Source organism: Hemiscyllium ocellatum (assembly GCF_020745735.1).
Source record: "Hemiscyllium ocellatum isolate sHemOce1 chromosome 15 unlocalized genomic scaffold, sHemOce1.pat.X.cur. SUPER_15_unloc_5, whole genome shotgun sequence".
Classification (NCBI taxonomy): domain Eukaryota; kingdom Metazoa; phylum Chordata; class Chondrichthyes; order Orectolobiformes; family Hemiscylliidae; genus Hemiscyllium; species Hemiscyllium ocellatum.
The window spans coordinates 634,341-659,915 of NW_026867469.1; the positions used below are offsets into that span (position 1 = coordinate 634,341).

A 25,575-nucleotide genomic window follows, 5' to 3' on the forward strand; every position below is an offset into this window, starting at 1 on the left:
GGTTTCCTCTGGGTGTTCCGGTTTCCTCCCAAAGTCCAAAGATGTGCAGGTCAGGTGAATTGGCCATGCTAAATTGCCCGTAGTGTTAGGTAAGGGGTAAATGTAGGGGTATGGGTGGGTTACGCTTCGGCAGGTCGGTGTGGGCTTGTTGGGCCGAAGGGCCTGTTTCCACACTGTAAGTAATATAATCTAATCAATCTAATCTAATCAAAAAAAAGGCAGAGGATTGCTTTGAAATGTCTAAATAAACCAAGGTAGGATATCACAGGCAGGGGAGCTGGGTTTTCAGCCTTGGGTGTTCTTGATGGTCAGGGAGAAGGATTGACAGAGGCTCGTGGGAATTTGAAACGTGCAAGTCATATCATCAGGATTTCCGTATTTATCTTACTTATATATCTAATCTTTAGTGATCCTATCACCATGATAGCTCCAAAATATGCCATATCACTTCCATCTGTGTTTCAAATGTCAGCACAGAGAAAATATTCACTGTCCTGTGTCCTCAGCAAGATTTTATTGCTCACTGTACTAAGTATTTATTGTTGAAATAAAACAAATTCTAGAAACAGGTGCATTGTTCATTGCAGTTTTATTATGTTCAGAGGCAAGGGCAGACTAAACTCAATGATGAAATGTTCTTGCAATCAATTTATTTTGTTTGTTTGCCTTGTTCTAAGCCAATGGAAATGCATTATTTTCAATTGTAGCTTGATTTGGCTTGGTAGCTGGGCTTTAATTGCAAAACCCTCATATTAATTCCCAAATTTTACACAGGCTTTAACTGCTTAAACTGTAGCCATTTGAGTAGGATCTGGCCCTTGTACAAAACTTGAACATGAAAATCAGTCCTGAGCCACCAGAACAGAGCTAGTGGGAGGTTCTGTCATCCAGAGGAGACCTTAAATTGCCATGAAAGCTGAACATTGAACTCAAAATGTTAACTCTGTCTGTCTGTCTCTCTTTCCACAGATGCTGCAAACTTGCTGCATTCCCTCAGCACTTACTCTTTTTCCTTGTTTTAAATTCTCTCCCACCTGCACTCTCAAATGTCTTTATTGATTAATGTATCAGCCATGGATTACTTGCAAACAGTGTCCCATAAGACACAGATATGAACGGCTTTATCTTCAGATCTGACTAAAGGCAAAAGCTGTGGATATTGGAAATCAAAACAAACATCGAAAATGCTGGAGAAAGTCAGCAGGTCTGACAGCATTCGTAGAAAGAGAAACAGAGTTCTGAGGAACAATCACACTAGACTCAGTGTTAACTCTGTTTCTCTGTCACAGATGTTACCAGAGCCTCTGATTTTCTCAGGCATGTTTTGAATTTGGTTCTTTCAGGTCTCCAGTTCCATCTGCAGTTCTTTGTTTTCCTTTCTATTTGCAATATATTATAAAATATTTCAAAACACAAAATAAAGTCCCATTTCCTATTCAAAAACTGCAGTCATTGCAAAAACAAAAAAACTCAGCAGGTCTGGCAGCATCTGTGGAGAGAAATCAGAAGTTAATGTTTTGGGTCCAGTGATCCTTGCTCAGAACAAAATCTGTCAATGATTTTTCTTACAAACAAGCACAATATAACAAATAACCATTAATATTCCAGGAGGCATATTCGACCTTTAATTCATGATTCCAGAAAGACATACCTAGATAATTATTAAGTGCATTCAAATAATTAGGACAAAACATATTTGTCATTAGTTCGAAGTCCGATACATTTTACACACACACATATTTTACATCGGGTCTTTTGTAGCATCTCCTAGTTGAGGCGACCTGCAAATGCATCCAAGCTGTCACTGATGCCTCTTTCTCCAGATTACACTTGTTTTACATCATTCACCCATAACAAGGAGAGCCAAGCAACCTGGACAGTGGGATTCTCTGCCATCACTTCCTTCCCCCAGCTGTAGGGTGTCATAGCCTGTATCCATATTGCTTTCAGACTGCCCTATCACCAACCCGCAGAGCTGGAGAGTGGGAAGGTTTTGTCACTTCCACAATGTTTAACTTATCGATGTTTAACCATCGATGCCAGAGTTTGGAGGATTGTTTCAGACTGTCTTGGAGCTGCCATGATGTTGATGTAGAAGACAAGTCCTGAGATCCTGCCTCCTTCCAAAGACCTTGGGCCACAGAAGAAGAGCTGCATGGAATTCAGTGAAAAATTCTCTAAATTTGGTTCATAACATGTTTTTCTTTTCTTGTTATTCTTTCCTGAGATGTGGCTTTTTTGGTAAGGCTGCCATTTGTTTTCCATCCATTATTACCTTTGAACTGAGTGTCTTACTTGACTATTTCAGATGTCAGTTAAGAGCCAACGTAATTGCCATGGTTCTGGAGTTTCACTAACAAATCTGTAATCTGAGAATCAACAATGGTTATATGGTCATCATAGGCTAGTGTTTAAATCCAGATTTTATTGAATTCATATTTCACCATCAGCTGTGGTAGTATTCAACACCATGATTTCCAGAACAGTAGGTTAGTGCTCAGGATGACCACATGACAACAATGCCATAAGAAACAGGAACAGGAGTAGGCCCTTAAGCTCTTGATCCTGCTCCACCATTCAATAGGATCGTAACTGATCCAACATTCCTCACTTTCACCTTCCTGTGCTTTCCTTGGAAGCCTTGATTCCCCGACTGATCCAGAATCTATCCATTTCATCCTTAAATGTACACAAGGACTCTGCCCCCACGGGGGGCACTGTGACAAGGACTTCCAAAGACTCAAAGAGAAGAAATTCATCCTCATTTCAGTCTGAAACTGGCACCCCTTGAATCTGAGACTATGCTTTCTGGTCCTAGATTCCCCTATGAAAAGAAACCTCCTCTTAGCATTTTCCCTATAAAACCCCTTAATAATCCCATATTTTTCAGTTAGATCATTCTTCTAAGTTCCAGTGAGTAGAGTCCCAACCTGTTTGGCATTTGCTATTTAGACAATCCCTGCTCACTGGGGATTAGCCTTGTAGACATTCTCTCAACGGCCTCCAATGAAATTTCCCCAAACACAGGGTCCAAAACTGCCCACATTAGTCGAGAATGGTAGAAGTTTATAAAAGAATGATGGGTATGGATAGAGTTAATGCTAGTTGTCTTTTCCCAAGGGTGGGCATTTCAAGACTCGGGGGCACATTTTTAAAGTGAGAGCAAAGAGATTTTTAAAAAATGAGGAACTTTCTTTATGCATAGGGTGATTCGCATGTGGAATGAACTTCCTGAGAAAAGGGAGGATGTGGGTACAATTATAAGATTTAAAAGACATTTGGATAAGTACATGAGTGGGAAAGGCTTGGAGGGCTATGGGCCAGGAGCGGGCAGGTGGAACTAGTTTAGTTTGGAATAATGTTCAGCTATGCTTTGTTGGACCGGAGGGTCTGTTTCCGTGTTGTATGACTCTATGTGGTCTCACCAGTAAGTCTTCCCTACTCTTACACTCCAATCTCCTTGAAATAAGGGTCTATGAATGTTATCAAGATGCTAATGCGTCCCTGAGGCAATGGCAAAATGAAGATACAACACTGCCCATGCTTCCACCAGGGCCACAGTTGAACAATCATAACTCAACCACTTCAAGATGAGTTGGAAGCTCCAGTGGGGCATTGCAGTATAGATCAGAAATGGTGCACTATGCCTTTCTCAAGTGCAGTTGACAAACAGGGTGTGGACTGTCGGCAGAGGAAATAGCGGACCAGCAGTAATCTTCTGAGAGTGAAGATGAAGATAAAGATAAGGACATTGAACAGGGTGAATATAGATGAGAGCAGACATACCTACATTAGAGGGTAATGCACTGTCAAAGACAAGAAAACAGAAAGAATTGAATTGCAACACATGTCTGGGATGAATAAACTGGGTTTAGACTTCCTCATGTATAATTGCTTTTGGTTATATGGTAGCAATCATGCTTGGGGCAAAATATATGTGGACCAAGTTATTTTTGTAATCATACAACATTACTGTTGTTGAGTAAATGTATTCTTAATCATATTAATGTTTGCTTGGTGAATGTAAAAGGTAAATTCCACATCGTCTGAGTAGACCATTGGTTGTTCTCATTACGGAGAGATATGTGTGCTCAGTTTGCACTGTCTAGTATCTCCACATCATAGACCCTTCAAACTGTTGAGGAGATAGCAACAATCAGTGAGAAAGGGACATGAACATGGCTTGCTGCTAAAGTTCGGTGGTTTTATAGCCTGTAGTCAAAATATGTTATTCAGTGTAATGTCATCTCTCACACTAGTAAGTTAAGAGCATTCCTGAGGCATTTTATAAGAATTATCCCAGGAATGAAAGCCTTGTCACATGAGGAGCGGTTGAGGACTCTGTGTCTGGACGCAGTGGAGTTCAGAAGAGTGAGGGAGATCTGATTGAAACTTACAGAATACTGAGACCCCGTGGTAGACTGGATATGGAAAGGTGTTTCCACAAGTAGGAGGGACAAGAACCAGAGGACATAGCCTCAAAATGAAAAGGTGATGCTTTAAAGCTGAGACCGGTAAGCCTGACATTGGTGGCGGGCAAGTTGTTAGAGGGAATTCTGACGGACTGGATTTATACGTATTTGGAAAGGCAAGGACAGATTTGGAATAGTCAACATGGCTTTGTGTGTGGGAAATCATGTCTCACTAACTTGACTGAGTTTGTTCAGAGAAGTAACAAAGAGGATTGATGAGGGCAGAGCGGTAGACGCAATCTATGTGGACTTCAGTAAGGCGTTCGACAAGGGTCCCCTTAGCAAGGTTAGATCACATGGAGTAAAAGCAGAACTAGCCACTTGGATACAGAACTGACTTTGAAGGTAAAAGACAGAGGGCGGTGGCGGAGAGTTGCTTTTCAGACTCGAGGCCTGTGACAGTGGTGTGCCACAAGGATCGGTGCTGGGTGCACTGCTTTTCATCATTTATATAATGACTTGGATGTGAACATAGGGGAGACAGTTAGTAAGTTTACAGATGACACCAAAACTAGAGGTGCAGTGGATGGCAAAGAAAGTTATCTCAAAGTACAACAGGATCTTGATGAGATGGGCCAATGGGCTGAGGAGTGGTGCATGTATGGAATGAGCTGCCAGAGGAAGTGGTGGAGGCTGGTACAATTACAGCATTTAAAGGGCATCCGGATTGGTATATGACGAGGAAAGGTGCAGAGGGATTTGGGCCATGTGCAGCATTTGAGTCAAGATTAGGTTAGGAGAACTGGTCGGCATGAATGAGTTGGATTGATGGGACTGTTTCTGCGTTGTACATCTCTATAACCCCCTCCACCCAGTACATTCCTCCCTACCTCTGTAACCACATCCAGCCCTGACACCTTCCCTATTTCCAGAACCTCCTCCACCCCCTACACCCCACCCTATCTCTGAAACCTCCTCCAGTCCAAATAACCCTCTCTTAGCTGTAACATCAATGCTCATTATCACTCCATGATGTCAGCCCTCCTGCGATCCCAGCCTCTTGACCATCCCCTAATTCCATCACTCCACCGGCCTTCAGCTGCTTGGGCCCTCCATGTTATCATCTCATAAGACTTTGAGCAATTTGCATTTCCCTTCTCTGATGAATCCTGTCCATTTTTTCCTGGAAACAATGTTATACCTGTTGTGGATTTACTAGAGTAATTCAGGAAGAGTCCCTCAACAGCACCTTGTAAATCCAACATCAATATCATCTTGAAGACAAGGTCACCAATATGACGCAACACTACTCCTTCTGCAGTTACTCTCCACTTCACCCTTAATCCCAACTTTGAATTTAATCATCCTTCCTTCAGTTTTTCTGGGACAGAATCCTGGAACTCTCTCCCATGTGACTTTGCATTTGTGGTCAGCGTTCTTAAAACACAGTGGAGTTAAAGAGGAGAGTTCCTTATCATTTATGCCGGAGAGATTAGGGGGATGGGTAACAAGGCTGTCCCAGTCAGTGATGCCCACTTCATGTGAATCCACAAATAAGTCTGTCATTGTGATGTTGCCATGGGAATGCACATTACATTCCTGTTCTGAGGGATACACAGGAACAGTAGGAAATGAGACTTGGTCGAATCAGTCAAAGAGCCAAGATGTTTTCCATCAGTGTCCCAGCGAGATGTGGACAGTTACAAGGGGAGTCAGGGTGGAACAATACCTGCTGGAGTGTGATGACCTTCGTTGTTCAGCTCTCTGAATATTGGAGTTGGGATGGCGTGCTGAGGTTCGACAGGAAGTTGGTAAGGCCAGTTCTGGAAGACTGTGTCCTGTTCTGCTCACGCTTCTGTAGGAAGGATATTATTAAACTGGGGATGGTTCAGAAAAGATTTACCAGGGTGTTGCCAGGAGTGCAGGGTTTGAGATAGAAAAATAGACTGGAGAGGCTGGGGACATTTTACAAAGAACATTACAGCACAGGAACAGGCCCTTCAACACTCCAAGCCTGCACTGACACATTTTGCCTTCCATATTAAAACTGTCTTCACTTACAGGATCCGTATTCCCCTGTTCCCTTCCTATTCATGCCTGCTGCTGGATGATTCCTGAAAATTACAATTGTATCTGCTTCCACTGTCTGTTCTGGCAGTGTGTTCCATGAACTCGCCACCCTTTCCAAGATAAACATGCTTCACTTATCTCTTTTAAACACCCCCCTGACCCCTGCACCTTGAACCTGTGTCCCCGAGTAACTGACTCTTCCACCCTGAGAAAAGGCCTCATACTTTCCACCCTATCCACGCCATTCACAATCTTATAAACTTCTATAAGGTCACCCCTCAACCTCCTGCATTCTAGTGAAAACAAACCCAGTCTATCCAATCTTCCTTCACAGATAAAATCCCCCATTCCAGGCAACACCCTGGTAAACCTTTTCTGTCCCCTCTCTAAAGGATCTACATCAGAACTGTACGTGTTTTTCACTGCAGCATAGAATATTGAGGGGTGACCTTATTGAGGTTTATAAAATCATGACAGTGATTGATAAGGTGAATGACAAGTACTTTTCCCGAGTGTGTGGGAGGTCAGAATCGGGGCCATGTTTGTAAGGTCAGAAGAAAAAGATTTATAGATTTTCCCCAGAGTGATTTGTGATGGAATGAACTTCCAGATTAAGTAATGTATGTGAGTACAGTTATAATGTTTAAAAGATGCCAGCTCTTGATGCCAGTTGTTTTTTTTCTCCATTCTGTGCTACTGAATGCCCAAATTTCTGTGACATGCATTTCCAGAGGACTAACGTGGCAAGGGAGTACATGTTAAATAGGAGGACCCTGGCAAGCACAGAAGATTAGACGGATCCTGGTTTGTATGTCCAGCCATCCGTGAAGGCAGCAGGATAGGCAGGTAAGGGAATTAAGAAGGGTCAAAGCCACTGACTACATGAGCAGGGAGGTGTCATGTTGGAGCTTTATAGGATTTTGGTGAGACCACAGCTGGAGTACTGTGTGCAGTTCTGGTCACCGCATTATAGCACGGATGGGATTGTACAGGAGGGGGGTGCGGGCAAAGGAGATCCACCAGGCTGTTGCATTAGATTGAGCATTGCATAAACCTGCAGGAGTGTTCTGCTGTGTGTGTGTGTGTGTGTGTGTGTGTGTGTGTGTGTGGCTATGGTAACCCACCCAGCCTGCACATCCCTGGACATTATGGGCAATTCAGCATGGCCAATCCACCTAACTTGAACATTTTTGAAATCAGAGCACCCGAAGGGAACCCAAGCAGACAACATTCAAAACTCCACACAGCCACCCAAGGCTGGAATTAAAGTCTGGTTCCTGGCACTGTGCTCCTGCAATGTTAACCTCTGAACCACTCTTGGCCAAGGGAACTTTTTTTGGATTAATATCAACTTACTGTGCTCAGATTTCCAGCTTTATTATGAACGGTCAAATCACCATAATTCCAATTTTGCATCAGAGAGAGAGGACGGGTGGTGAAGTTTGATTTAATTTGATTTCCTCTTGTCGCTTTTATTCAAAGAAATTCATGGGATGGGGGCACTGTTGGCCAGGCCAGTGTTTATTGGCCATCCCTAATAGCACAGAGGGCAGTTAAGAGTCACAGGACAAACATGTAACCACCTTCCCGTCTCCTGGCCCTCTCTTTATCCAAGAGTTACTCCTCCCACATTGTTGTGGGCTCGATGGCAGGTTCCTTCCTGAAAGAGCAGTCCAGGCTGGGGCGTGGTTTATTGGGCATGGCTGGCTCTGTGTTCTCTCTGGTCGTAAGTTCTCCGATCCAGACTGCACACCAGCGCGATCCTCTCGTTTACTTCACCTGGGCAACACCGGTCCAGGAACGGCTGGAAAGAAGCAGAGACCGGGCAAGGAAACGCCTGTAGCCAGGCAGGCAGACAGGTGCGAGAGGAGCCCGGACTCCGAGAGGGAAACAACGGAACATTGGCTGGGTTTCATCCAGAGGAGGGCGGGAGGAATTACTGAGAGAGAGGGACAGGAGTTACCGAGAGAGAGTTACAGAGGGAGAGGGAGGAGAGGAGTTACTGAGGGAGAGGGATGAGTTCGTGGAGGAGAAGGATTACAAAGGAGAGGGGTTATCAAGGGAGCGGGGTTACAAAGGGGTAACGGAGAGAGGGAGAGGTGTTAAAGTGGGAGAGGAATTCCAGAGGGAGAGCAGTTCAGGGGGGAGAGGGAGTGAAAGTCGGAGTCATTCGTTGAATCTTGGGGAAAAGGGAAGACAAGAGTCTCACAAGGAGAGGGGACTGGCTGGGGCGACCTCTCCAGCAAATTGCAATCACTCCTTCCCCAAGGCCTGGTGGAGGCAGTGCTGCCCAGCACAGAGAGCATCCATTCTGCATTTGCCTATCGCCTATAGGCTGGGGACACTGCCCTCTGGAAAGTGCCATGCCCAAGCTGAGCCAGCGTTGTGCCCACTGGTCATGCCTCAGATCAGCGCTGTGTGTATTCAGGGTGGTCTTGTTGTGCCAATGGCTGCTGGTCCAGAGAGGAGGGGGCCGGTTGACCCTCAGGCTGGTGAAACCAGGCGCTAGTCCAATGCAGGAAAACTCCACCTGCTGACAGATCATCCAGGGGGACAGGCAGGAGGTGGAAAGGGCCCTCCTCAACTCTATTACTGTCTCCCTCAAGCACCAAGCCTGAACATGACCCGAAATTGCAGATCGTTTGTGAGGGCCCGCAAGTATATCACTGTCCCCCTGAGCCCTGAGGAGGAACACTTCCCCTTGGCTTACTCCATGGTCATCTACCAGAGCATTGAGATGTTCGAGAGGCTTCTACGGAGCATTTACGCCCCACAGAATGTCTACTGTATTCACGTGGACCGCAAATCCCCGAGTCAATTTCATGCGGCAGTTCGGGCCATCGCTTCGTGTTTCCACAATGTCTTTGTCGCAGCCAAGCTGGAGTGGGTCACCTATGCTGGCTGGAGCAGAGTTCAGGCGGATCTCAACTGCATGAAGGAGCTGCTGGAGAGCCCTGTCCCCTGGAGGTACTTCATCAATGTATGTGGCCAAGACTTCCCCCTGAAGACCAACCGGGAGATAGTCCGCAGCCTCAGAGCTCTGAACGGCTCCAACGTGATTGAGTCGGATCCTGCGCCAGGGTTCAAAAAGGTAACCGCCTTCCTGTCTGCGGGGCCTCTCTTCATCCAAGTGTTTTCCATCCTCCCTCCCTCCATCATCTCTCTCTCTTTCTCCCCTCCAGCCCTCCACTCCTGCCTGTACAAAGAGAGACAGGGTTGTTAAAACTGTTCAGTTGCATGGAGGGAGGTTCAGAATGTACAAAGGAATATAGAGGAGTTGGAGAGTTGAGCTGCAAACAGAGTAGAAGGGCAATTGATGTTTCAGGTTGGAAACTTTCATCCGAACCCAGGGAGGGGATGGAGCTGCAGAATAAATGGGGGTGTGGGGCTGGGGAAAGGTGGGTGGGATGGCGATTGGTGGATGCAGGGAGGAGATGGCTGTGATTGGACAGTGGGTGGGGTGGAGCAGATGGGTGGAAAGGAAGATGGTCAGGTGAAAGGGATGGGGTGGAAAGTAAGGGCTGGGCGTGGGATAAGGAGGGATATAGACTGATTAGACAAGTATACAGGAATGTAGGTAGGTTAAGAGTGTAGGAGAAAGTGAGCACTACAGATGCTGGAGATCAGAGTCAAGAGTGTGGCACTGGAAAAGCACAGTGGGTCAGGCAGCATCTGAAGAGCAGAAGAATCAATGTTTCGGACATAAGCCCTTAATCAGGAATGAGTCTTGTGGACCAGGGTGCCGAGAGATAAGTGGGATGGGTGTGGAAGGTAGCTGGGAAATTGATAGATAGATGAAGGTATTTGGGGGAGTCGGGGGGGGGGGGCGGGGGTGTGTGGCGGGCGGGGGTGCGGAAGGTCGAGTGGACAGGTGAGAAAGAAGATGGACCGGTTAGGAGGGTGGTGCTGAGTTGGAGGCTTGGGACTGCAATTACTTGGGGTGGGGAAATGAGGAAACTCGTGAAATCGACATTGATCCATCTGGTTGCAGGGTTCCAAGGTGGAATATCCAGGCATCAGCTGGTAAGGGTTTGGTGATGGAGGAGGCCCAGGACCTGCATGCCCTTGGTGGGAGGGGGAGTTAAAGCGTTCAGCCATGGGGCGGTGGGGTTGGTTGGTGTGGGTGTTCCAGAGATGTTCTCTGAAACCATCCGCAAGTAAGAGTTCTATCTCCCCAATGTAGAGGAGACCACATCGGGTGCAATGGATGCAGTAGATGACATTGGTGGAGGTACAAGTACATTTCTGTCTCATCTGGAAGGATCCTTTGAAGCCTTGGACGGAGGTGAGGGTGGAGGTGTGGGTGCAGGTTTTGCACTTTTCAGCGGCCAGGGAAGGTGCCGGGAGGGGAGGGTGGGTTGGTGGGGGGTGTGGATCTGACAAGGGAGTTGTAGAGGGAATGGTCTCATCGAATGCAGATGGAGTGCAGAGGGAAGTATGTCCCTAACGGTGCGGTCTGTTTGTAAGTGGCAGAAGTGGTAGAGAATAATGCAATGTATCCGGATGTTGGTGGGGGAGAAGGTGAGGACCGAGGGGTTCTGTCCCTGTTGCGTTGGGAGGAGTGTGCTTCAAGGGTGAAGGTACAGGAAATGGAGCAGATGCACTGGAGGGCATTGTCAACCACGTGGGAGAGGAAATTGTAGTTTTTGAGGTAGGACGCCATCTGGGATGTTCTGTGGTGGAATTGGTCCTCCTGGGAACAGATGCAGCAGAGGCAGAGAAATTGGGAATAAGGGATAGTGTTTTTACAGGTGCAGGGTGGGAGGAGGTGTATTCCAGGTAGCTTTGGGAGTTGGTGGGTTTGTAGTAGATGTCAGCAGTTAGTCGGTTGCCAGAGATGGAGATGGAGAGGTCCAGGAAGAGGAAGGAGGTGTCCGAGATTGTCCGGGTGAATTTGAGGTCAGGTCGGAAGGTGTTGGTAGAATTAATGAACTTTTCAACCACCTCAAGCAAATACGAGGTAGTGCCTATCCAGTCATCAATGTAGTGGAGGAATAGGTGGGGAATGGTGCCGATGGATGAAGAGGCAGGTTAGTTGAGGCCCATGTGGTTGCTCATTGCCCTTAAGAGTCAAGAGTGAACAAAAGAATGTAAGTACATGCTCTGAACCGAAAAGGATTGTTCTTTGGTTGATAGTGAAATAGTCTCACAAACGATTGAGTTTTTGAAGAATTAACAAAGAGGATTGATGAGGGCAGAGCGGTAGATGTGATCTATATGGACTTCAGTAAGGTATTCAACAAGCTTCCCCATGGGAGACTGATTAGCAAGGTTAGATCTCATGGAATATAGGGAGAACTAGCCATTTGGATACAGAAATGGCTCAAAAGGTAGAAGACAGAGAGTGGTGGTGGAGGGTTGTTTTTCAGACTGGAGGCTTGTGACCAGTGGAGTGCCACAATGATCGGTGCTGGGCCCTCTACTTTTTGTCATTTTCATAAATGATTTGGATGCGAACATAAGAGGTCCAGTTAGTAAGCTTGCAGATGACACCAAAATTGAAGGTGTAGTGGACTGCGAAGAGGGTTAGCTCAGATTACAACAGGATCTGGACCAGATGGAGCAATGGGCTGAGAAGTGGCAGATGGAGTTGAATTCAGGTAAATGCGAGGTGCTGCATTTTGGGAAAGCAAATCTTAGCAGGGCTTATACACTTAATGGTAAGGTCCTCGGGAGTGTTGCTGAACAAAGAGACCTTGGAGTGCAGGTTCATAGCTCCTTGAAAGTGGAGTCGCAGGTAGATAGGACAGTGAAGGCAACGTTTGGTATATGCTCCTTTATTGATCAGAGTATGGAGTACCGGAGTTGGGAGGTCATGTTGCGGCTGTATAGGACATTGGTTAGGCCACTGTTGGAATATTGCGTGCAATTCTGGTCTCCTCCCTATTGGAAAAATGTTGTGAAACTTGAAAGGATTCCAAAATGATTTACAAGGATGTTGCCAGGGTTGGAGGATTTATGCTATAGGAAGAGGCTGAACAGGCTGAGGCTGTTTTCCCTGGAGCTTCGGAGGCTGAGGGGTGACCTTATAGAGGTTTACAAAATTATGAGGGGCATAGATAGTATAAATAGACAAAGTCTTTTCCCTGGAGTCGGGCAGTCCAGAACTAGAGGGCATAGGTTTCGGGTGAGAGGGAAAAGATATAAAAGAGACCTGAGGGGCAACATTTTCACAGAGAGTGTGGTACGCGTATGGAATGACCTGCCAGAGGAAGTGGTGGAGGCTGGTACAATTACAACATTTAAGAGGCATTTGGATGGGTATATGAATAGGAATGGTTTGGAGGGATATGGGCCGGGTGCTGGCAGGTGGAACTAGATTGGGTTGGGATATCTGGTCAGCATGGACAGGTTGGACCGAAGGATCTGGTTCCATGCTGTACATCTCTATGACTGTAATTGGGTACTGCAGATGCTGGAGATTACAGTCAAGATTAGTGTTGGAAACGCACAGCAGGTCAGGCAGCATCCGAGGAGCAGGAAACCCCAACATCAGGAATAACTTCACAGAGGCCATTATCCAGTCACCAACTCACCCTTTTGTTTCCACATGGAGAGTCCTTGACATGGATTCAGCTTCCTCAGAGCCAGCTGAGAGTGAACAGAACATCTGATCGTCCTGTTTATTTTTTTTGGAAGCAGCCTCAGGAGTAGCAGTCAAAGATGTCCCCAGGGTTTAGGTAGGCCCAGGCAGCAGCAGCAGGGGTGCAGGCGAGGTCCAGGCTTCAGTTGCAGGAGCAGGCCCAGACTGTAGCAGCAGTGGTGGTAGTAGCTGCCTGTGCAGCTGAGCGCAGCTTCAAATGAACAGAAATAAGCAAAGAAACCCCAGAAAACAATCACAACAAACAATGAAAAAAAATTAAAAATAAACCCCTCCTCAGTAGGAAGAAACCAACAGCAGCACATAAGACACATTGTGGCTGTTTCGAAGTCAGTCTCCTCTCCTCAAGAGGATTGAAGAGTCCTTCATATGCTGATCCAGCTCCCCTAGAGCCAGCTCTGAGTGAGCAGATCCCTTGATATGCCTGTGTATTTTTCTTCCACTACCACCCAACAGCAGTCATGCTTATTTTTCCCTTGTACCCATGTCATGTGTGCAGGTATCAGATGCAATGTAAAACAACAAGTGTGTAAATCTTAATTTATCTGGGAAATAGAACCCACTCACTTCAATAATTTCAGTCCAAGACAAGATCTGAAGCAGCAGCATCGTCTGATATACTCTTGCAAGATAGGCACTCCAAATACAAAACCTTGATACAAATCATTTCTCTTTCCCTCCTCCCACTACTCTAAACCCAGCATCCATTCCTCTTGTTTATCTCTTGCCTTATCAGGCCTTGTGCGTAACAGTACAGGTTTTGCTTGGCCATTTCCACATCCCTCTGTGGTCTATTGTTAGAGTATATCCTCCTTCACTGCCATCTGCTTCCTTGCCTGCTAAAGCAACATTTCCTCTCATTCTTCGTCCACACTGAGCCTTATGACCTTGATTGTGGTTTCTGTTTTTGCAGAAGCGGGAAACAGATGCTTATAACTGTGTGTACAAGCCTATCTAGCTTAACCTACACTCCCCTTCCTCTTTCATGATTCAGCTTTGTGATTTTCGCAGACAACATTTCTAATTGCTCCTCACAATTTATATATTCCATCACCAGGAAGAAAGGAAACAGACAGTCCTGTTTATTTATATTTTATTAAACAATTCACAGTTTATACAAACAATTACATTTACAGCTGTATACAGAGAAACAGCAATTTTCAAAGGGAGGGGAATGACAAAGCCAAGCCCCAAACCCTGACATTCAACCGGTTTCAGGGAAATGAGGACAAACCTCAAATCCCAGTTTCAATCATTACAAACAGTAACAATGACATTCATACATATAAGACAGTCCACTTGTGTAAGAAACAGCGCATACAATACAGACCCCCCAAAAAACAGCAAGCCTCTCCCCCCCCACCCCAATCCTTCCCACCTTCTGGCCGCTCTAAGACAGCCCGCCCCTACGCACCTTCCGGCTCTTGGTCCACCCTGACACACCTTTTGACCACCTCTAGGACAACCCACCCCGTTACCCGTCCGGGGCGACAGCGCTGTGGACAGCTTCTGGCTCTCTGTCTGCCCCTACTTACCATTGGGCTCTCATCACCCCACTGCACCGTCTGGCCAGTGGACTACCCCGACACACCTTCCCACACCTCTAGGACAGCCCGTCCCCTTCCCAGGGATGACAGCGTGCAGGGTAGCCCACAAGTCTTCCGGATCTCAGCCTACCCCTATGCACCATCTGAGACACCTTCTGACCGCCTCCAGGACAGCCCAGCCAGATTACCCCTTCTGAAAGTGCTCAGAATGGCCTACCCACCTACTGGCTCTAGGGGCAACTGGCATCAGGGGTGGCCTACCCACCCTCTGGTTCCTGGGGTGACAGCTTTCAGGACGACCCATGAACGTCCCAACTCACAGTAAGGCCTGCCACACCCAGGGACACCCATGACTCACAAGACAGTCTACCCACCATCTAGCTCTCGGGGAGACTGTCATCAGGGTGGCCTACCCACCCTCCGGCTTTCGGGACAGCCTCCCAATCTTCAGGTTCACAGGATGGCCTACCCACCCTCCGGCTCTCGGGGTGACAGCTTTCAGGATGACCCATGAGCCTCCCAGCTCACAGTAAGACCTGCCAGACCCAGAGACATGTAAGACAGTGCAGGTGATAAGCCCAACAAACCATATGACAGTTAATTACCAACAAACAGAGTCCTTTCTAGTCCAGAGTCCATTAGTACAGGAATTTTTCTTCAAAATGTAGAGTCCATTTCCAGGCCTGAGGGGTGGAGAGTGTGCCATACAAGGCCTTGATCAGACCACATCAGAATCAGTCTGTACATTATTATCTCATTTAAAACATAAAATAATTACATTGAAAGCAAGTTTCACCTGCCTTTTTCCTGGGATGAAGGGCTTATCTTATGAAGGAAGGTTGAACAAATTGGCTTTTACATATTTAAGTTTGGAAATCTGAGAGATCTTTTTGAAATGTCTAAATTTCTCTGAGGGAGCATGATAAGGTGGTTGATGGGACATTGTAAGTTTGACAAGATGTTCTGTAGAATAAGATATCGTCAGAGTCCTACAGCACCGAAACATACCCTTTCGTCCAACTCATCCATGCCAACCAGGTATCCTAATTTGAACTAGTCCCATTATCCTGTGTTTGGTCCATATCCCTCTAAACTCGTCCTATTTATGTCGTCTGTTAAATCTTGTAATTGTACCCACTACAACAATTCTTTTTGTCAATTTGCTCCGTATTTGCACCACCCTCAGGTCTCACCTTAAACCTATGCCCTCTGAGTTTGGACTCCCCCATCCTGGGGCTATTCACTTTTATTGATTTCCCACACAATTTTATAAACATCCAATACTCCAGTGAGAAAAGTCCTAGCCTATCTAGCCTCTCCTTATAACTAAAACCCTGCAGTCCTGGCAACATCTTTGTAAATCTATTCTGCATCCTTTGTAGTTTAACAACACCCTTCCAATAGCAGGGCGATCACAAATTTACCCAGTACTCCAAAAGTGACCTCACCAATGCCTTGCAGAATTATTTTCCCCTGAGAGGGCTGTGGCACTATGTAAATCTCTTCTGTACGAAGTTGTGAAGGCTGAGTTGATGAAGTTATGAAAGAGTGAGCAAGGTGACCTTTTTTAAAAAAAAAGACAAGGACTCCGGGGCAACCGATAGAAATGTGGAATTGAAATTGCAACCAGATGAGCAGTGACCTTCTTGAATGGTGGAGCAGACTTGAAGGGACGAATGGCTGACTTTTGCTATGATACTGGTGGAGATAGGTTATGCCTTAGTTCAAGTAAAGAGTAGGGAGTTTTCTGACCACTCAGCTGAGGAAAGGGCTTTGGTGTTCCTCCTGATAACATGAACCTTGAAGTTAATCTCCCTCTGCACCAGTCACAGAATTAAAGAATTCTTGCCGAAGGATGCCATTCAGCCCATCGTGTCTGTAATTATTCCACATCTAGTACCAATCTCCTGCATTTCCACACACAACTCTGGCAACATCCTTGTAAATCTTTTCTGAACCTTTTCAAGTTTCACAACATCCTTCCTATAGCAGAGAGACCAGAATTGCATGCTGTATTCCAGAAATTGCCAAACCAATGTCCTGTTCAGCCACAGCATGACCTCCCAACTCCTACACACAATGCACTGACCAATAATGGCAAGCGTAGCAAACGCCTTCTTCACCACCCTGTCTATCTGCGACTCCATTTTCAAGAAGCTATGAATCTGCATTCCAAGATCTCTTGTTTCATCATCACTCCCCAGACTTTACCATGAAGTGTATTATTCCTACCCTGATTTGCCTTTCCAAGATAGAGCACCTCACATTTATCGACATTAAACTCCATCTGGCACTCCTCGGCCTATTAGCCCATCTGATCAAGACCCCGTTGTACTTTGAGGTTGACTTGAAATATTACTCTGGGTGTAGGTTTGCTCGTTGAGCTGGAAGGTTCATTTTCAGACGTTTCGTCACCATACTAGGCAACATCTTCAGTGAACCTTCCAACTCAGCGAGCAAACCTACATCGAGAACCTCAACCTGAACTACAAACCTTCTCAAACCTTGTTGATATTTTACTGTCATGTATATCGAGTTACAGTAAAAAATGTTGTCTTATGTGCTTTACAGACAGATATCGATAGGTTAAGCTGGCAAAAATGTTGGCAAATGGAGTGCAATGTTGGGAAAATGTGAAGTTGTTCATTTGGAAGGGAAATCAAAAGAATAGAATATTATTTAAATGGAGAAAGCTTCAGAAAGCTGCAACACAAAGGGACTTGGGGGAACTAGTGACTGAAACATGGAAAACTTGCACACGGGGGGCAGCAGGTAATTGGGAAGACAATTGGAATATTGGATGAAAACAGAAATTTCTGGAGAGACTCAGCAGGTCGGGTAGCATTCGTGGAGAGAAAACAGAGTCAATGTTTTGAGTCTGGTGACCTTTCTTCAGAACTGAAGTGGAATGTTTGCCCTTATTTGAAGGGGGTTGGAGTATAAAAGTCAGGAAGTCTTACTGCAACTGTGCAAGGTGCTTGTGAGAGCACATCCGGAGTACTGTGAGCACTTCTGGTCACCTTATTTAAGAAAACATGTTGTTTCATTGGAGGAAGTTAAGAGAATGTTCAGGGGTATAGCCCCAGGATGGAGGGATTGTCTTAAAAACAAAACCTAAACAGGATTCTACTCACTGGAGTTTAGAAGAATGAGAGGTGACCTCATTGAAATGGACAGGATTAAGGGGCTTGACAGGATAAATGCTGAAAGGATGTTTCTCCTCATGGGAGAGTCCAGGACCAGGGTGGGTATTGTCTCAGAATAAAGGGGCACCAGTTTATGACTGAGATGAGGTGGAATTTCGTCTCTTAGAAGATTGTGAATCTTTGGAATTCCTTGTATATTTTTAAGGTCAGATGGATAGATTCTTGGTCAGTGGGGAATTAAGGGTTACGGGGATAGGGCAAGAACATGGATGTGAGGAATGTTGAATCAGCCATGATCCTAGTGAAGCTGGCTTGAGGGACTAAATGGCTGACTCCTGTTCCGACTTGTTAATGGTCTTACATTTACTGATGAACCTGTTCAAAGATGTTATCGCACAACTCTGGAGCAGAAGCGACTTGAACCTGGGTCTCCGAGGCTCACACCGCATGGATCCTAGTTTACTTTATATCATGCACTTGACATTGATGCTGGTAGTTATGGCTGCAATTCGCACCAACCTGCCTTAGATCAAATTAATGAAGCGAAGCCACTGCAGGTTTTCAAAAGGTAAGTCTCCAACCTCGCATCATGCATTGATGAAGCAGCTGAGAATTTGAATGCAGAGAATGTTGTCTGAACTGGATTCAATGAAGTGTTTCACTAGGCACTAGATCAAAACGGCTGGACAACAAAATTGACAACACAAGCCCTGATTCATGGATTTTGTTTTGGACGAGAGGTTGGTCGGTTGGTAGGTGGGAATGATCCACACAGCTGGGACATATAAACATCAAGACCCGGAGCAGGAGAAGATGATTTGGCCCTACCTGATGCCCACCATACTGTATGATCATGGCTGATCCTCTATCTCAATGCCATACCTCCACTTTCTCCCCATGCCTTTGATGCTTTTGAAACCTAAATATTTGTTAGTCACATTCTTGGATATATTCAATTACTCAAACTCCACAGCTTTCTGTGGTACAGAATTCCATAACTTCACTATCCTGTAAGTTAAGAAATGTTTCCGCATCTCAGCCCTAAATAGACGACTGCTTTTATTCAATATGTCAGTGATATCAATCTTAGAGTATGTGGCAAAATGCCCATATTCGGGGCAATGATAAACCTGGAGGATTGGCAAATGGTGAGGATGATGTAAATTGTCCAGAGTCATCACAATGAACAGACAGCATCCAGTCAGAGGTGAATACAGAAGAGTGTAAGGTGATATGTTTTGGGAGAAGGATGTGGTGTGGTAATAGAAATGTAATGGCACAATTGTAAAGAGTGCGCAGGATTAGAGGGATCTGGCGATAAACATTCATCAATATTAGAAGATGGAGGAGGCCATAAGAGGGTAGAAAAGCAGAAGGCTTCATAAATAGAGGCATTGATGCCAATAAATGGTTGAGTTATACTGCATGTCAAATTGGTTTAGCCCCAGTTGGATTGTTGTGGTCATTTTAGGTGACTATAAAACGATGTGAGGGCCCTCAGGACAGGGAGAAGAGGAGATTTCGCAGAATGGTGCCAGGGTTTAAGTTGGATGGCTTAGTTGGAAAGGTCAACGATGCTCCCATTGGAACAAAGGGGAGTGGGGGGAGGTTTATTTAATGGGTATAGGGTGAGCACTCGGTAATGAAGTCAAGGAAATATACTTCACTGTTCACCGATTGTACAAATGCAATGGAATGCAGATGTAAGATTTTGGGTTAGAGGCATGGTGAGGATAACTGAGGAATTGAAACGCAAATGAAACCTAAACTACATTTGTATGAGATGATGGCCAGTTCCGATGTAAGTTGGATTTTAAAAAAAGAGTTCCTTGTATGTATGTTCCCATACATACAAGGAACAAGAGTAGGCCATTGGCCCTTTTGATCCTGTTCCACCATCCACATTCCTGCATACCATCGATAATCTATCCTCCCCTTGGTAACCAAGGATCCATATCTCCCATGCATGATGCTACAAGGACCGAGGATAAAAGATTTTTTTTTGACACAATGTGAATAAAGTGTCTTGTGTCTTGCGGAAGGGGTGGCATGGTGTCTCAGTGGTTAGCACTGTTGCCTCACAGTGCCAGGGACCTGGGTTCGATTCCAGCCTTGGGCGCCTGTCTGTGTAGAGTTTGCACATTCTCCCCATGTCTGCATGGGTTTCCTCCAGGTGCTCTGATTTCATGCCACAATCCCCAAAGATGTGCAGGCCAGGTAGATTTGTTGTGCTAAACAACCCAAAGTATTCGGGTGTATTAGTCAGGGGTAAATATCGGGTAGGGTAATGAGTGTGGATGGTTTGCTATTCAGAGGATTGGTGTGGACTTGTTGGGCAAAATGGCCTGTTTCCATACTGTAGAGAATCTAATGTGTGGTGTCCTTCACTCTGAGGGAGGAGCTTTGGATTTAAGTCCTACTCCAAGAGCTGATGGCCATAGGAAAGAAAGTGTCTTCATTGTTATTGTGAGACACTCAAGGGTATGGGCCAAGTGCTGCAAAATGGGATGAGAATAGCTTGGAGCTTGTCTTTTTGACCAGTGCAGACATGATAGGCTGAAGGGCAACTTATTATTTTGGTGCTCTAAACCTCAATAACCAGAGAACATGGAGTCATAGCATCATACAGTATGGAACAGACCCTTCAGTTCAACCTGTCTGCGCTGACCAGTCATCCCAATCTGAACTAGTCCCATTTGCCAGCCTTTGGCACATATCTTCGAGTAAAAAGTGAGGTCTGCAGATGCTGGAGATCAGAGCTGAAAATGTGTTGCTGGTTAAAGCGCTGCAGGTCAGGGAGCATCCAAGGAACAGGAAATTCGACGTTTCGGGCATAAGCCTGATGTAGGGCTTATGCCCAAATCGTCAAACTTCCTGTTCCTTGGATGCTGCCTGACCTGCTGAGCTTTAACCAGCAACACATTTTCAGCTTTGGCACATATCTCTCTAACCTATTCCTATTCATGTCCACATGTAGTTGCCTTTTGATTATTGTCATTGTACCAGTCGCCTGCACAACCTCTTGGTAGCTCATTCCAGGCACACATCATCCACTGCATGAAAAACTAATCCCTCAGGTCTTTCCCCTCTCACCTTAAACCTATGCTTCTAGTTTTGGACTTCCCCACCCTTGGGAAAAGACCTTTGGCTATACAAACAACGTGGAAGGAATCAAAATGGGGCAAGAACAGAAAAGGAGGTCAGCTAAATAATTCTGAGCAGCAACAGAAAAGTGCAGCCAAGCACGCATGTAAGCTAGCGAGCTTACTGAAACTGGCTCCAGTTAAGTGAGAAGACAGGAAGATCGAAACAACACTCAACAGGTTATGTAGAAGTTTAAGGTCAATGATCTAATGCTAAACATCATGTACCTAGATCAGGATCTGATTGATCAGTTGTGTTGCTAAGGCTTGAAATCAAAATGTAATTTGTGAAAAGGGAACACTGATTTGTGTGTAAAAGTGTGATTGCAACTGCCTGTTTCAGACTCTCCAGGTAAGGGTGGTCTTTGACCCGGCTGGTTGAGTCTTCTTGCATGTATGTGATAAAGAAGCTGTGTGAAGTGTACTATCATCCGGCTGATCATTTCAACATCTATCCATGCCCCTCTTGATTTTATGAACTTCTGTGAGGACACCCCTCAGTATCTGACACTCCAGGAAAAATAGCCCCAGCCTATTCAATCTCTTACTGTAACTCAAACTCTCCAATCTCGGCAACATCCTGGTAAATCTTTTCTGCACCCTCTCAAGTTTAACAATATCCTTTCTTTCGAAGGGCGACCAGAATTGTATGCAGTATTTTAAAAGTGGCCTCACCAATGTTCTCTACATACAATAGATCACACTTGGTAATGGCAAAGGCATATCAGAGATAGTCAAAGATACTCCTACTTATAGACAATAGGTGCAGGAGTAGGCCATTCAGCCCTTCGAGCCAGCACCACCATTCATTATAATCATGGCTGATCATCCACAATCAGTCCTGTTCCTGCCTTATCCCCATAACCCTTGATTCCACTATCTTTCAGAGCTCTATCCATCTCTGTTACAGCTGCAACATCACATCCCAACTCCTATACTCAATGCACTGACCAATGAAGGTAAAGGTATCAAACACATACTTCATCACCCTGTCTATCTGCAATGCACTTTCAGAGAACTATATCCCTGTCCTTCTCTCTAAGGCAAAAGCTCTGTGTTGAAGTCCCACTCCAGGAGTTGATGACCACAGGCAAGTGTCTCCATTGCACTGGTGAGGCATGAAAGGCGATGTTCCCAGTGCTGGAAAATGAGACTGGAGTAGAAGTAGCCTGTTTTGCCAGCACAGACACGATGGGCTGAAGGATCTATTTTTCTGGTGCTCTCAACCTTTATGACCAGAGGGCACAGGCTTGAAGTGTATTTTTGGAGCCAGATCCACTGGGAGAGTTTGAGGATGAGTTTTATGTTTGCTCAGCAAATGAGCATTGGGAGATGGTTTGGGAGGCATGGACACGGGGAAATAGGCAGGTGACTGGCACTAGGCAATAGGAGTGAGAAAGGCCTGAGGGGCTGAATGGCCTTGTTCTCCACTGTAAGGTGAGTAACTGAGAGAAGGAGTGTGCATGGATCTTGCTGGAGCTGGAGGCAAGGAGACTGCAGAGGAGTTGGGGAGGGGAAAAGTCATAGGCGAAGTTGAAAAGCTATCATTTCTACTTTCTCATCTCTCTCACTCTCTCTTGCGCTTGCCTTTTAGAAACGTTGGCAATACCACCACGATACCCTCGACCAAGTCGTCTTGACAGCGCAACTGAAAGACCAGCCGAACATCAGCACCTCCATCTTCGTGGGCAGTGCCTACTTCATGGCCACCAGAGAGTTTGTCGGCCATGTGTTTGCCAGTGCTGAGATCCAGGCCTTCCTCAAGTGGTCGGAGGACACCTACAGCCCGGACGAGCATGTGTGGGTTACCCTGCACAGAATGCCCAATGTACCCGGCTCTATCCCGTACACCCAAGAGGCCACCAGGACACTTGGCCGGGCAGTAAAATGGTCCTTTGAGGCTGGTGACGTTGCGAGGGGTGCCCTGTACCCTCTCTGCACGGGAAGGTATCGCCTCTAGGTTTGTGTGTATGGGGCAGGAGATCTACAGTGGGTGGTCTGTCAGAGATGTTACTTTGCAAATAAGTTTGACCCCAACATGGACAACACGGCAGTACAGTGCATGGAGGAATATCTCCGAAACAGGACACTTGATAAAACCAGGGCTGGGTTGGAGGTTGGGACAGAGTAAACCTTGGTGATGGTCGTAGCGGTGGTGGGTGAGACATTGGAAACACTGAGAGACTGGGCACTGTGAAACTGGGCACTGTGAGACTATACTAGAACACTGGCTCTTGCGGAGGCCAGGCACTGTGAAACTGCATGGCCACTGTAGCACTAGGCAGTGTGAGGCTGGGCACTATAGTGTTGGGCACTGTGGAGATTGGATACCTTAATACTATCCACTGTAACACTGGGCACTGTGAGACTTAGCACTGTAACATTAGTTACTGAGAGAGTCAAAATGTGTGGTGCTGGAAAAGCACGGCAGCATCCAAGGAACAGGAGAATCAATGTTTCAGGTATAAGCCCTTCATCAGGAATGTGGGGGAATAAGGGGGTTGAGAGATAAATAGAGTGAGGGTGGGGCTTTTGGTGAAGGTAGCTGGGAAGGTGCTCGGTAAGTCCAGTTGGATGGGTGATTGTGATTGGTCGGTGGGGAAGGTCGAACATATAGTTAGGAAGGAAGATGGACAGGTCAAGAGGGGAGAGCCGACTTGGAGGGTTGGATCTGGGATGAGGTGGGGGCAGAGGAGAGATTTGGAAACTAGTGACGTCAAAGTTGATGCCAAGTGGTTGAGGGTCCCAAGGCAGAAGATGAGGTGTCCTTCCTCCAGTCATCAGCTAGCTTGGATTTGGTGAGGGCAGTAAGTGTCATTGTGGAGTGGGAAAGGGAGTTGAAGTGGTTGGCCACAGGTCAATGGGGTTATTTGTGCCCAGTCTCACAGGGACACATCCACCAATAATACTCAACACTGCACTAGTGGGCACTGCATTACTGGAACACTGCACGAGTGGACACTGCATTACTGGAACACTGCACAATTGACACTACATTACTGGAACACTGCACAATTGACACTACATTACTGGAACACTGCACTCGTGGGCACTGCATTACTGTTACACTGCACTAGTGGGCACGGCATTACTGGAACACTGCACAAGTGAGCACTGTATAACTTGAACACTGCATTAGTGAGCACAGTACAGCTGGACCCTGCAAGACCGGTATTGTGACCATCACTATTTTTTTATTTTTCTCATTTTGGTTTGGAACTGAGTCCAAATTGAGAATTGAACTTTGAACAGTGGCTAGTTCTTCTTTAAAAAAAACTGGAGAGACAAAAGACTGATGTTTGCTGTTAGAATCTGGCCAGGAAAGATAATGCAGATGAATTACTGCTCTCTGAACACAACAGACATTTCAGCACTGAGATGTAGTTCTGCTCAGGGACTGACAGCTGGATGGATATTGAATGGGTCAGTCAGTAAGAGGAATGCTGCCAAGCAGGTAACCACAGAGAATGGTGAGAAAGAAAGTGGAAACCATGAGTGACCTCGCTCTGATTGGATTTTGGGCTTGGAGGAAGTGCTTCTTTGGAAGTTGCTGGACTGGTCTGGTCTTCTTTTTGGTTTGACTTTGTCTAGTTATTTCCCCAGTTGTTAACTTGTTAAAAGGTCTGAGATGAGAATGTGAGTCTTCAGGAATGAGTATTAGTCTCCACAGGTCTTCAGAATTTGTTCGCATTGACTGGTGACTTTAAGTTCAAACAGGGTGTACAGTTCTTGTGCCTGTAATGCAACCCAGCATCAAAGGATTTCATGATGGCCTACTATTTATCATTAAAACTGTTATCAACTGGCAAATTAAAATTGTAAACAAGTTTATCTCTTAACTGTCTGCTGGTGTGCGAATTGGGGGGGTGCATGGGTTTAGGATCATCTGTGTTCTGCTAAAGTGACATAAACAGAAATTAACAATTTATTAAGTTATAAACTTGATATCCAAGATCTGTAATTTGAAAATTCTGGTTAGGAACAATTGAACGATTTTGAGGGCCATTGAATAGTTGAACGTCACTGTGTTGCAAATCCAGTGATTGGGAGGCTGGTTTAGATTGATCTTCATTTTCCTGTGTCACTCCGGGCACCGTACCTCCAGGTGCAATAACTCTGGATATTGTCACTCCCTGTATGACACTGCCAGTCCGGACACTCCAACGCTTGACACTGTCACTCCGGTTACAACACTGTCACTCTGGACACTATCACTAGATACTGTGAGATCAGACTATGACACTGGACAGTGTAATGCTGGACATTGCGATGTCAGATGTTTTAACTATAAACACTAACACCGGAAATAGTGACACTGGATATCATTTGGATGCAGATAGAAATGAAAACAGTCAAAAAGAAAACAAATGAGATAGAATCTACTTGTAGAAATGGGAACTAAATGGGACTGAGTGAGAATGACTATGGCTGTTTAATGAACAGAAATCAGAACACTGCAATGATGTCCACATCTAACTGAGGGTCTCGGGGTGGTTTGTATAAAGAATACCAGATATGCGGGAGTGAGTTTCAGACTGGAATCTCATCGAGAGGTTCAGGGTGGTTTCTGTACAAATGACGGAAGCTGACCTATGTGTGTGAATGGCCCGTGTTAGTCTAACATCCAGGGATTGTTTAATGGAGCTTGCTTCATAC

At 45.7% G+C, this 25,575-nt stretch overlaps 1 pseudogene; it reads left to right on the top strand.

Moving 5' to 3' along the window:
- Positions 1 to 8,127: 8,127 nt before the first annotated feature.
- Positions 8,128 to 23,050, top strand: LOC132806907 (beta-1,3-galactosyl-O-glycosyl-glycoprotein beta-1,6-N-acetylglucosaminyltransferase 3-like; annotated as a pseudogene).
- Positions 23,051 to 25,575: the final 2,525 nt, after the last annotated feature.